Here is a 10360-nt window from a genome sequence, read left to right as displayed (position 1 = left end):
ATTTTTTTATACTCCCTGAGCCGGTACAGACTGAGCGCCCACAACCTAGAGATAGAGACGAGGCGATACAGGCAGACGTACAAGCCACGGGAGAACAGACTGTGCCAGCACTGTGACCAGGGGGCCCTAGAAGACGAGACCCACTTCCTGCTACACTGCACCAAATACTCAGCTGTGAGGGCCGTCTACTACCAAAGACTCTCTGCCCACATCCCAGACTTCATATCTGCAGACGAGAAGAGGAAACTCTACATCCTACTGGGAGAAGAAGAGGCCACTGTGGAGATCGCTGCCCAATACGTGTCCAGCTGTCACCAAACAAGAGGAAGATGAGACTCCACGGACTGTTATATTTATCCCAATACAGCCACCCCACCCCCACCTCCCCATATATCGGTCACCAACGAAGAGGAAGATGAGACTCCACGGACTGTTATACCCCAAACCACCCCCCCACCCCCCCATACCCACCCACCCGAATTCAACTCCCCCCCCTACTTTACCAGCTTTGGCAATGCCAAATATCTATTCAGACGTGCCAATAAAGCTTTTTTGATTTGATTTGATACTCTTAAAAACTTTTTTTCTTTTATGGCAAGACCTCCAAGGTACCCTGAAACTTAGGCGAACCTAGCCTCTCTGTTGCCTGAGGCAGATGATAGATACTTGCACCCCCCCCCCCCCAAATCACTGCTGTTAGTGGTGGGTCATGGTGGTATTATGGCTAGTTCCCACGATGTAGCGCGGCACTCATTCAAAACAGAATCCCATTGACTTCAATGGGTTCCGTTCAATGCCTGTAACACATTGAAATCAATGGGTTAAAAAGCCTGCCTTTGATTTAATTGTGTAGCGCGCGTAAGACGGAACCCATTGAAGTCAATGGGATTCTGTTTTGAAGCGCCGACTCCGTGTGCATGGGCCCTTACATAGCAGGCATCCACCCTGTATGGAGAAATCTCAGCTCCTGTGCGTTTTCCATATGTCCCCAAGTGACCAATGACGTCCAAATACGTCATTGGTCGTTAAGGGGTTTGACCCAAATATCCCAAACACGAAACCAAACAATTGGGGATTTGCATGAGATGAACTAAAATGTCCCCCGTGACATACATTGCAGTAAATAATTATACTGTAGAGCTGTGGTGGCACTCGGAGCCCTCTCTGCTGGCACGTGCACCGTTGCAACCATCCAGGTTCCCTGCAAGATTGCGTTTGCGAGCGCTTCTTTCAGCTGTATGTACAAATGAATATATTGCTGGAAACTATCAGTGTAGGCCGGAGGGTCCGAGACAGGATCCTGAAATAGTTTGAGGACTTAATTTGGTGTTTGAATACATTTGGAAGTTCCAGTCTAGGTCAGTAAAGAATCTCCGTTGAAGCATCTGGGTTTTACTAGTTGTAAGATGGCGTCACTGATCGTTAAGCAGATCCGATTATAGGTCGAATTCTGACTGTTACTATTAACTGTCAAGGTCAATAAAGAAATAAACAGCAAGTCGGTGGCGTGGCAGCAGTGGGAGGTCGGGAGACAAACATGCCCAGGGTAGATCACCCCCTGCACAGGAGCCTACCTGCCCGGAAAGCAGTGGTGTCGGGGTACATGGTAGTGGTAGCAGTCAGTTAGTGCAGAGTGTTGGGGGGTAAAATCACCTACTCAGCGATGTGGCAGGATACGTTAAGCCGTGGGGGGAGTTGAACATGCCCATATGTGGAATCTGTGGGCAGAAGGTGAAGTATGGCCAGGGTGCCAATGTTAGCACCACAGCCCTTTGCCAACTATGGAGCGTCACCATAAAGTGGCCTGGGAGAACCATGGCTCCAATATGGTGATCCAGTCTGCCACAGGAAGCGTTGCATCACCCAGTGACACGCACTCCATTTCAGGCTGTCAAGGCTCCACCAGTTCAGCCGAAGGAAACTGTGCGTCCCTCCCATTATCTGCTGGTCCTGATGCTCCTCCTCCTCTTAGTTGGCCATTGCGTCAGCAATCGATCACTGAAGTGATTTCAAAGAGACAACAGTATGCGTGCACTCCAATGGTGCAAAAGCTGAACGTGCTCCTGTCCAAGTTGCTGGTGTTGCAGTCCTTCCCTTTCCAAGTGGTCGACTCTGCACCTTTCACAGAACTGATGGCTTGTGCTGAGTTGAGGTGGAGAATCCCAAACCATAATTTCTTTGACAAAAAGGCAGTACCAGCCCTGCACATATGTGTAGAACAGAAAGTGGGCCAGTCCTTGAGCCTGTCGATGTCTGCCAAAGTGCATGGCAGCGCCGACGTGTGGAGCTGTAACTACGATCAAGGACAATATATGTCTTTTATGGCCCACTGGGTAAATGTGGTTCCTGCCAAGACACATCAGCAACTTGGTCACGTGCCGCTGCTTCTGCCTCCACGTGTGGGGTTATTGTTCTGATGGATCAGAAGGAGGGCAAAATATTCAGTGACGTAAACACAAACTTACCACTGACCCCCTCTGCACCTTGTCAGGGGGCTCTACTTGTATACAGGTTCTGTAGACAGCTACGTGGAATCAGCAGACGACGGTGTAAAAGGAGGGCGCTCTTTAACGCTACGGTAGGATCCTGGGCCTCTGCACGATTCTTTATGCCTGGCACTAACAGTCTCTTCTCCTAACATTTAGACATAGCTCCCAAATTTCCATGCCCCTAACCCTGTTCATGTCTGTCCCCTCCAGTTTCTTTGTACCCAAGCAACACACAGTGACGATGCCTCTTTCGTTCCCCACTCAGCAGTAGTATGTGCCCCCACATACTATAATGCTCCCTTTTTGTCCCCACACAGTATAATGCCTTCTCACTGGCCCATATGTCGGTATAATGCTCCTTCAGAGCCCTGAAATAGTATGATTCCCCCGTAGGGCTGCATACAAGTATAATACCCCACACACATCTGTTTAGTTTCCCCACAATGTATAATGCTCCCTTTAGTGTCCAACCACACAGTACAACCCCCCTTAGTGGTCCCACAAAGAATGATGCCCCCTCACAAGCAGGATGCTCCTTTAATGGTCCCCACATATTATAATAGTGCTCCCATACAGTACAAGGTCGCTTAGTGTCCCGTGCACATTATAATGCCCCCTTTGTGTCCCTCACATAGTATAAGGCCTGAAAACCAAAATAGAGGAGGCAGGCAGACCTCCATATGCACAATGCAAGAGTCAAGATCAGTCAGCTGTGCCAAATTAACAGGGTGCAAGTGCACGCTGACATAATACAAGTGCACTAAGACCATTGCTATGCCTGCTAGAAATTTATTTGTAAAAATTAGGTTTTTGGTACACATTTTGATCCAAATGTAAGAGCTTCTAAACACTTCCCATTCACTTCAATGGGAGCGCTCGTAAAGCCGGCACTGTTTGCCCTATGGTTAAAGCAGCCATGGATACTCCACAGGATCTCAGAAGGCAGAAACTTAACAAGGCTGACTGGCAGGACTGAACTCCACTATCACAAACCAGGCCGGTTAGTCCCTGCAGCTTCAGTCACGTAGCCTTCTCACATGCAACTGATATTTACTGTTCTCCAAACAATGAAGTAGATGGAAAATACACACAAAATACACAAAGCATACCCACACTGTATGATATTTTATATGATATTTTAGACCGCGCTCTCAATAGAGCTCATACTACACTTCACCATAAAGCAGTGTAAATCATGCGGCCATCTATACAAGTATACAGATAACTTAGGTTACAATGAACTTTTACAGTGTCAAGGAAAAGTAATCGCAGCACAAGACAGTGAAAAGCAAAGCAAACCATAACATGTTATCACCAGTCCCAGCTGTCTTACTGGAACAATTGTACTCTAGTATACTGTAGTTATGTACAGTTCCGACACAGATAAGGTAAGTAGATGCAGTTCATGGTTGCGGGCAGTTTATCCCATCCACTCCAATTCTGATTTAGCACGCAGTGGCTCGCGCTGGAGTCCTGTATTTGAATCCTGCCAAGGACATTTGCAAGGAACTTGTATGTTCTTCCCGTGTTTGGATGGGCTTCCTCCCACACTTCCGCGACCTACTCATAGGGAATGTAGATTGTGAGCCCTATATGGGACAGTGGCATATTTTTCAAAATTTCCACCAAATTTCCTATTTTTTCATAACTAAACACAAAACATATCAACCAAAATTTACCACTAACATGAAGTACAATGTTTTACGAAAAAACAATCTCAAAATCACTTTGGTAAGTTAAAGCGTTCCAAAGTTATTGCCACATAAAGTGACACATGTCAGTTTTGAAAAATCGAGCTTGGTCAGGAAGTCAAAAAGTGCAGGAAGGGGTTAATGATAGAGGAAGTAAGGGAGGTGAGAGCCAGTGTCATAAAAATAAGTCCAAACAAGAGGAAATATAAAGGAGAAAAGATCTGATAATAAAGAAGGGCTTATTATTAAAGATGGGTGAACCCATCTGGATTTGATTAGTTTCAGCACACCTAGGAACCTATCTATAAAACATAGTGTATGACACTGTCAGGGCTCCTAGGAACCTATCTATAAAACATAGTGTATAACACTGTCAGGACTCCTAGGAACCTATCTATAAAACATAGTGTATGACGCTGTCAGGGCTCCTAGGAACCTATCTATAAAACATAGTGTATGACACTGTCAGGGCTCCTAGGAACCTATCTATAAAACATAGTGTATGACACTCTTAGGGCTCCTAGGAACCTACCTATAAAACATAGTGTAGAATACTCTTAGGGCTCCTAGGAACCTATCTATAAAACATAGTGTAGAATACTCTTAGGACTCCTAGGAACCTATCTATAAAACATAGTGTAGAACACTCTTAGGGCTCCTAGGAACGTATCTATAAAACATAGTTTATAATACTCTTAGGACTCCTAGGAACCTATCTATAAAACATAGTGTAGAACACTCTTAGGACTCCTAGGAACGTATCTATAAAACATAGTTTATAATACTCTTAGGGCTCCTAGGGACCTATCTATAAAACATAGTGTAGAATACTCTTAGGACTCCTAGGGACCTATCTATAATACATAGTGTAGAATACTCTTAGGACTCCTAGGAACCTATCTATAAAACATAGTGTAGAACACTGGCAGGACTCCTAGGAACCTATCTATAAAACATAGTGTAGAACACTCTTAGGACTCCTAGGAACGTATCTATAAAACATAGTTTATAATACTCTTAGGGCTCCTAGGGACCTATCTATAAAACATAGTGTAGAATACTCTTAGGACTCCTAGGGACCTATCTATAAAACATAGTGTAGAATACTCTTAGGACTCCTAGGAACCTATCTATAAAACATAGTGTAGAATACTCTTAGGACTCCTAGGGACCTATCTATAATACATAGTGTAGAATACTCTTAGGACTCCTAGGAACCTATCTATAAAACATAGTGTAGAATACTCTTAGGACTCCTAGGAACCTATCTATAAAACATAGTGTAGAACACTGGCAGGACTCCTAGGAACCTATCTATAAAACATAGTGTAGAACACTCTTAGGACTTGTAGGAACCTATCTATAAAACATAGCGTATAACACTCTTAGGGCTCCTAGAAACCTATCTATAAAACATAGTGTAGAATACTCTTAGGACTCCTAGGAACCTATCTATAAAACATGGTGTAGAATACTCTTAGGGCTCCTAGGAACCTATCTATAATACATAGTGCAAAATATTCTCAGTGCTCCAAAAAACCTACAGTGGCTTGAAAAAGTATTCACACCCTTTGTACTTTCTCACATTTTGTCACCTTACAACCACAAACTTAGATGTATTTTATTGAGATTTTAAGAGAGCAACGTAGAGATCAAATGACTCAAAAGTCCTTCACCGCTCAGGACCCAGACTGAGGCATTATTAGTAAAGTTTAAAAAAAACACATACACAAAAAAAATTTCTGAAATAAAATACCCCACACAATCCTCGTTGACCATTTTATTGAAAATAAAATAATAAGCTTATATACGGCATAGTCCACCGAATCCACAAAATCAATCTGCCCCCCAAAAAACAAAACACATTAGTTGCATATCAAAAAAATAACACAGTTATTATACTCACCTCTCTCCAGGGTCCAGTGATGCTGCGTCACACTCAGGCAGTAAATCAGCCAATGACAGCTCACTGGCTGGTTTGCTGTATGTCAGCTGCCTGGGATTGCTAAATATAAAGACTGAATCTGCATTAGTTGATACCATTTTAATGGATGACAGAGTGCAAGTTTTCGAGACTACTAGGTGTCTTCATCAGGCATGGTATGCCACAATTTCTGAAGAGAAGCAATTCAGGCATTCCTCCAGAGCTGAAGGTATGCCTGCACAATAAAGGGTTAATCACAGTTAGAACTTGAGTGCAATTAACCCCTTCCCTGTACTCCAGGGGTCATGACTTGACCATGCATACCTCCCAACCATCCCAATTTCCGCAGGACATTCACGATTTTGGTGACGTGTCCCGCGGTCCCGGTTGGGGGGAGATATGTCCCGATTTCAACTCAGATCTGTGTCTGGAGGATGCAAATCTGAGTTGAATACATACGCGACTAAAGCATGTATCTGTCACAGCTCAGCTCCTTACTTTGCCACTGCACTCCGGCTAGTAGCTGTGTAGACGCGATGTGATGAAGTCATATCGCACCTACAACTGTGTTAGCGAGACTGCGGAGAGAGCAGCGGGGGGAGCGAGGAAAAGGGTGAGTGTAAGTGGTTTTTGTGCGTAGACATTGAGGTGGAACATGAAACTGGGGCAGATGAAGGAGAGGACGGCATGACACTGGGGGGACGTGATTCTGGGGGCAGAGATGGAGGGAGACATGAATCTGGGGACAGAGATGGAGGGACATGAATCTGGGGCAGAGATGGAGGGACATGAATCTGGGGCAGAGATGGAGGGACATGAATCTGGGGGCAGAGATGGGGGGCATGACACTGGGGGCAGAGATGGAGAGACATGAATCTGGAGGCAGAGATGGGGGACATGAATCTGGGGACAGAGATGGAGGGGGGACATGAATCTGGGGATAGAGATGGAGGGGGGACATGAATCTGGGGGCAGAGATGGGGGACATGAATCTGGGGACAGGAGATGGAGGGGGGACATGAATCTGGGGATAGAGATGGAGGGGGGACATGAATCTGGGGCAGAGATGGGGGGGACATGAATCTGGGGGGCAGAGATGAGGGGACATGAATCTGGGGGAAGAGATGGGGGGGACATGAATCTGGGGACAGAGATGGGGGGACATGAATCTGGGGGCAGAGATGGGGGGACATGAATCTGGGGGCAGAGATGGGGGACATGAAACTGGGGGCAGAGATGGGGGGACATGAATCTGGGGACAGAGATGGGGGACATGAATCTGGGGGCAGAGATGGGGACATGAATATGGGGGCAGAGATGGGGACATGAATATGGGGGAAGAGATGGGGACATGAATATGGGGGCAGAGATGGGGACATGAATATGGGGGCAGAGATGGGGACATGAATATGGGGGCAGAGATGGGGGACATGAATATGGGGGCAGAGATGGGGACATGAATATGGGGGCAGAGATGGGGGACATGAATATGGGGGCAGAGATGGGGACATGAATATGGGGGGCAGAGATGGGGACATGAATATGGGGGCAGAGATGGGGGACATGAATCTGGGGACAGAGATGGAGGGGGGACATGAATCTGGAGATAGAGATGGAGGGGGGACATGAATCTGGGGGCAGAGATGATGGGACATGAATCTGGGGGCAGAGATGGGGGACATGAATCTGGGGGGCAGAGATGGGGGACATGAATCTGGGGAAGAGATGGGGAACATGAATCTGGGGGCAGAGATGGGGGACATGAATCTGGGGACAGAGATGGGGGGACATGAATCTGGGGCAGAGATGGGGGACATGAAACTGGGGGCAGAGATGGGGGACATGAATATGGGACAGAGATGGGGGACATGAATATGGGGAAGAGATGGGGACATGAATATGGGGGCAGAGATGGGGGACATGAATATGGGGGCAGAGATGGGGACATGAATATGGGGGCAGAGATGGAGGACATGAATATGGGGGCAGAGAGATGGGGACATGAATATGGGGGCAGAGATGGGGGACATGAATATGGGGGCAGAGATGGGGGACATGAATCTGGGGCAGAGATGGGGACATGAATCTGGAGACAGAGATGGGGGGACATGAATATGGGGGCAGAGATGGGAGGGACATGAATCTGGGGGCAGAGATGGAGGGGACATGAATCTGGGGGCAGAGATGGGGGACATGAATCTGGGGGCAGAGATGTGGGGACATGAATCTGGGGGCAGAGATGGGGACATGAATCTGGGGGCAGAGATGGGGGGACATGAATCTGGGGGAAGAGATGGGGGACATGAATCTGGGGCAGAGATGGGGGACATGAATCTGGGGGCAGAGATGGGGGACATGAATCTGGGGGCAGAGATGGGGGGACATGAATCTGGGGGAAGAGATGGGGGACATGAATATGGGGCAGAGATGGGGGACATGAATCTGGGGGCAGAGATGGGGGGCATGACACTGGGGGCAGAGATGGGGACATGAATATGGGGGCAGAGATGGGGGACATGAATCTGGGGCAGAGATGGGGAAATGAATCTGGAGACAGAGATGGGGGGACATGAATATGGGGGCAGAGATGGGAGGGACATGAATCTGGGGGCAGAGATGGAGGGGACATGAATCTGGGGGCAGAGATGGGGGACATGAATCTGGGGGCAGAGATGGAGGGACATGAATCTGGGGGCGGAGATGTGGGGACATGAATCTGGGGGCGGAGATGTGGGGACATGAATCTGGGGGCAGAGATGGAGGGGGGACATGAATCTGGGGGCAGAGATGGAGGGACATGAATCTGGGGGCAGAGATGTGGGGACATGAATCTGGGGGCAGAGATGGGGGGACATGAATCTGGGGGCAGAGATGGGGGGACATGAATCTGGGGGAAGAGATGGGGGACATGAATCTGGGGCAGAGATGGGGGACATGAATCTGGGGGCAGAGATGGAGGGGGAACATGAATCTGGGGACAATCAATCAATGGGAGCCGGAAAGCGAGCTGCCCTTTCTTCAGGTGGATTCTGCGGCTGCGACACCTCCCTCCCGACTAGGTCCATTCATTTGGGCCTAATCTAGAGCGGAAAGCTGCGACGAAATATGCACATGCAGAACCACATGTGAACTAGCCCTAAATCCATTGGTCAGGTCCCCATGTGCCCCATATTTTGTAACAAAAACAACCCCTGTCTGTTATACCTGCCATTCATTTACATTGGTGACATTTTGGAGTACATGAGACTTATTGCAAAACTTTTATTCACTTTTGGAGCAGAGGCTGAAGGAAAATTTCATTTATTTTGTTTTTTTTTTTCTTCTTCTTATCTTCTCTTTCTTGTACTAGTCAGTTTGCAGTGATACCATATAAGTGTATTTTTAGGTTTTTTACACACTTTTATATTGTCTATATACATCCAGGCATTTCACTCTTAACCTTGCAAGGACATACCCATACTTTGTAACTACAGCTGGAGCTCTTATAGAGCATTGGTCCCCAATGATTGGGTTGCGGACCAGTACCAGGCCGTGGATCACTTGGTGCCGGGCCTGTCCAGTCATCGGGGACCTCTGTAGGCTACTAAGTGTTGGCTGATGCAAACTTCCGGAGTGATAAACCAAGATCCCTCACATCAAGGCTTCTGATTAGACATTGGCAAACCACTTTGGCATGAGCCGGGTCCAATTTGTGAATTTGTGTGGTTTTTACTGAAACCAAACAATTGTGGATTCGTCTCGGAGGAACTAAAACGGCCATTGTGACATGCATTGGGGTAATTTATTATACTATAATGTATTCCCTCACCTTTTTTAGGCCTTTGTGGTATCTAGTGCTGTCAAGTAGCCTGGGGTCACTACTGGGGCCTGTCATTGAGAAACAGTATTGACATGGGCACCTGTTATGATGTCTTGACACTCAGCATGCGCATGTCCAATGACAGGACTCACCAGTGACCGTGGGTGCGCTATATCAACAAAAAGGCCAAGAGAGGATGCCAGAGGCCACACTAGAGTATAATACTTTTAATTCCAGTTCTATCTGAATGTGAAAACAAAAAATGGAGAGAGACACCGAGCGCCAATATCGCGTAGTGTATTGTTGAAACCGTGAATAATTATTCACTAAGATTGGCCTCTTACCTCCTGTTGTTGTGAAATAGTCACAACACCCCAGTAGTCTTAGATAGACGGTATATGGCGGCAGATTAATCCCCGTTCTCTAATGATAGCGCTGAACAGCCAAAAAGGGATCT

The sequence above is a fragment of the Leptodactylus fuscus genome, chromosome 7 (assembly GCF_031893055.1).
Source record: "Leptodactylus fuscus isolate aLepFus1 chromosome 7, aLepFus1.hap2, whole genome shotgun sequence".
Classification (NCBI taxonomy): Eukaryota; Metazoa; Chordata; class Amphibia; order Anura; family Leptodactylidae; genus Leptodactylus; species Leptodactylus fuscus.
This window is presented reverse-complemented; position numbering follows the sequence as displayed.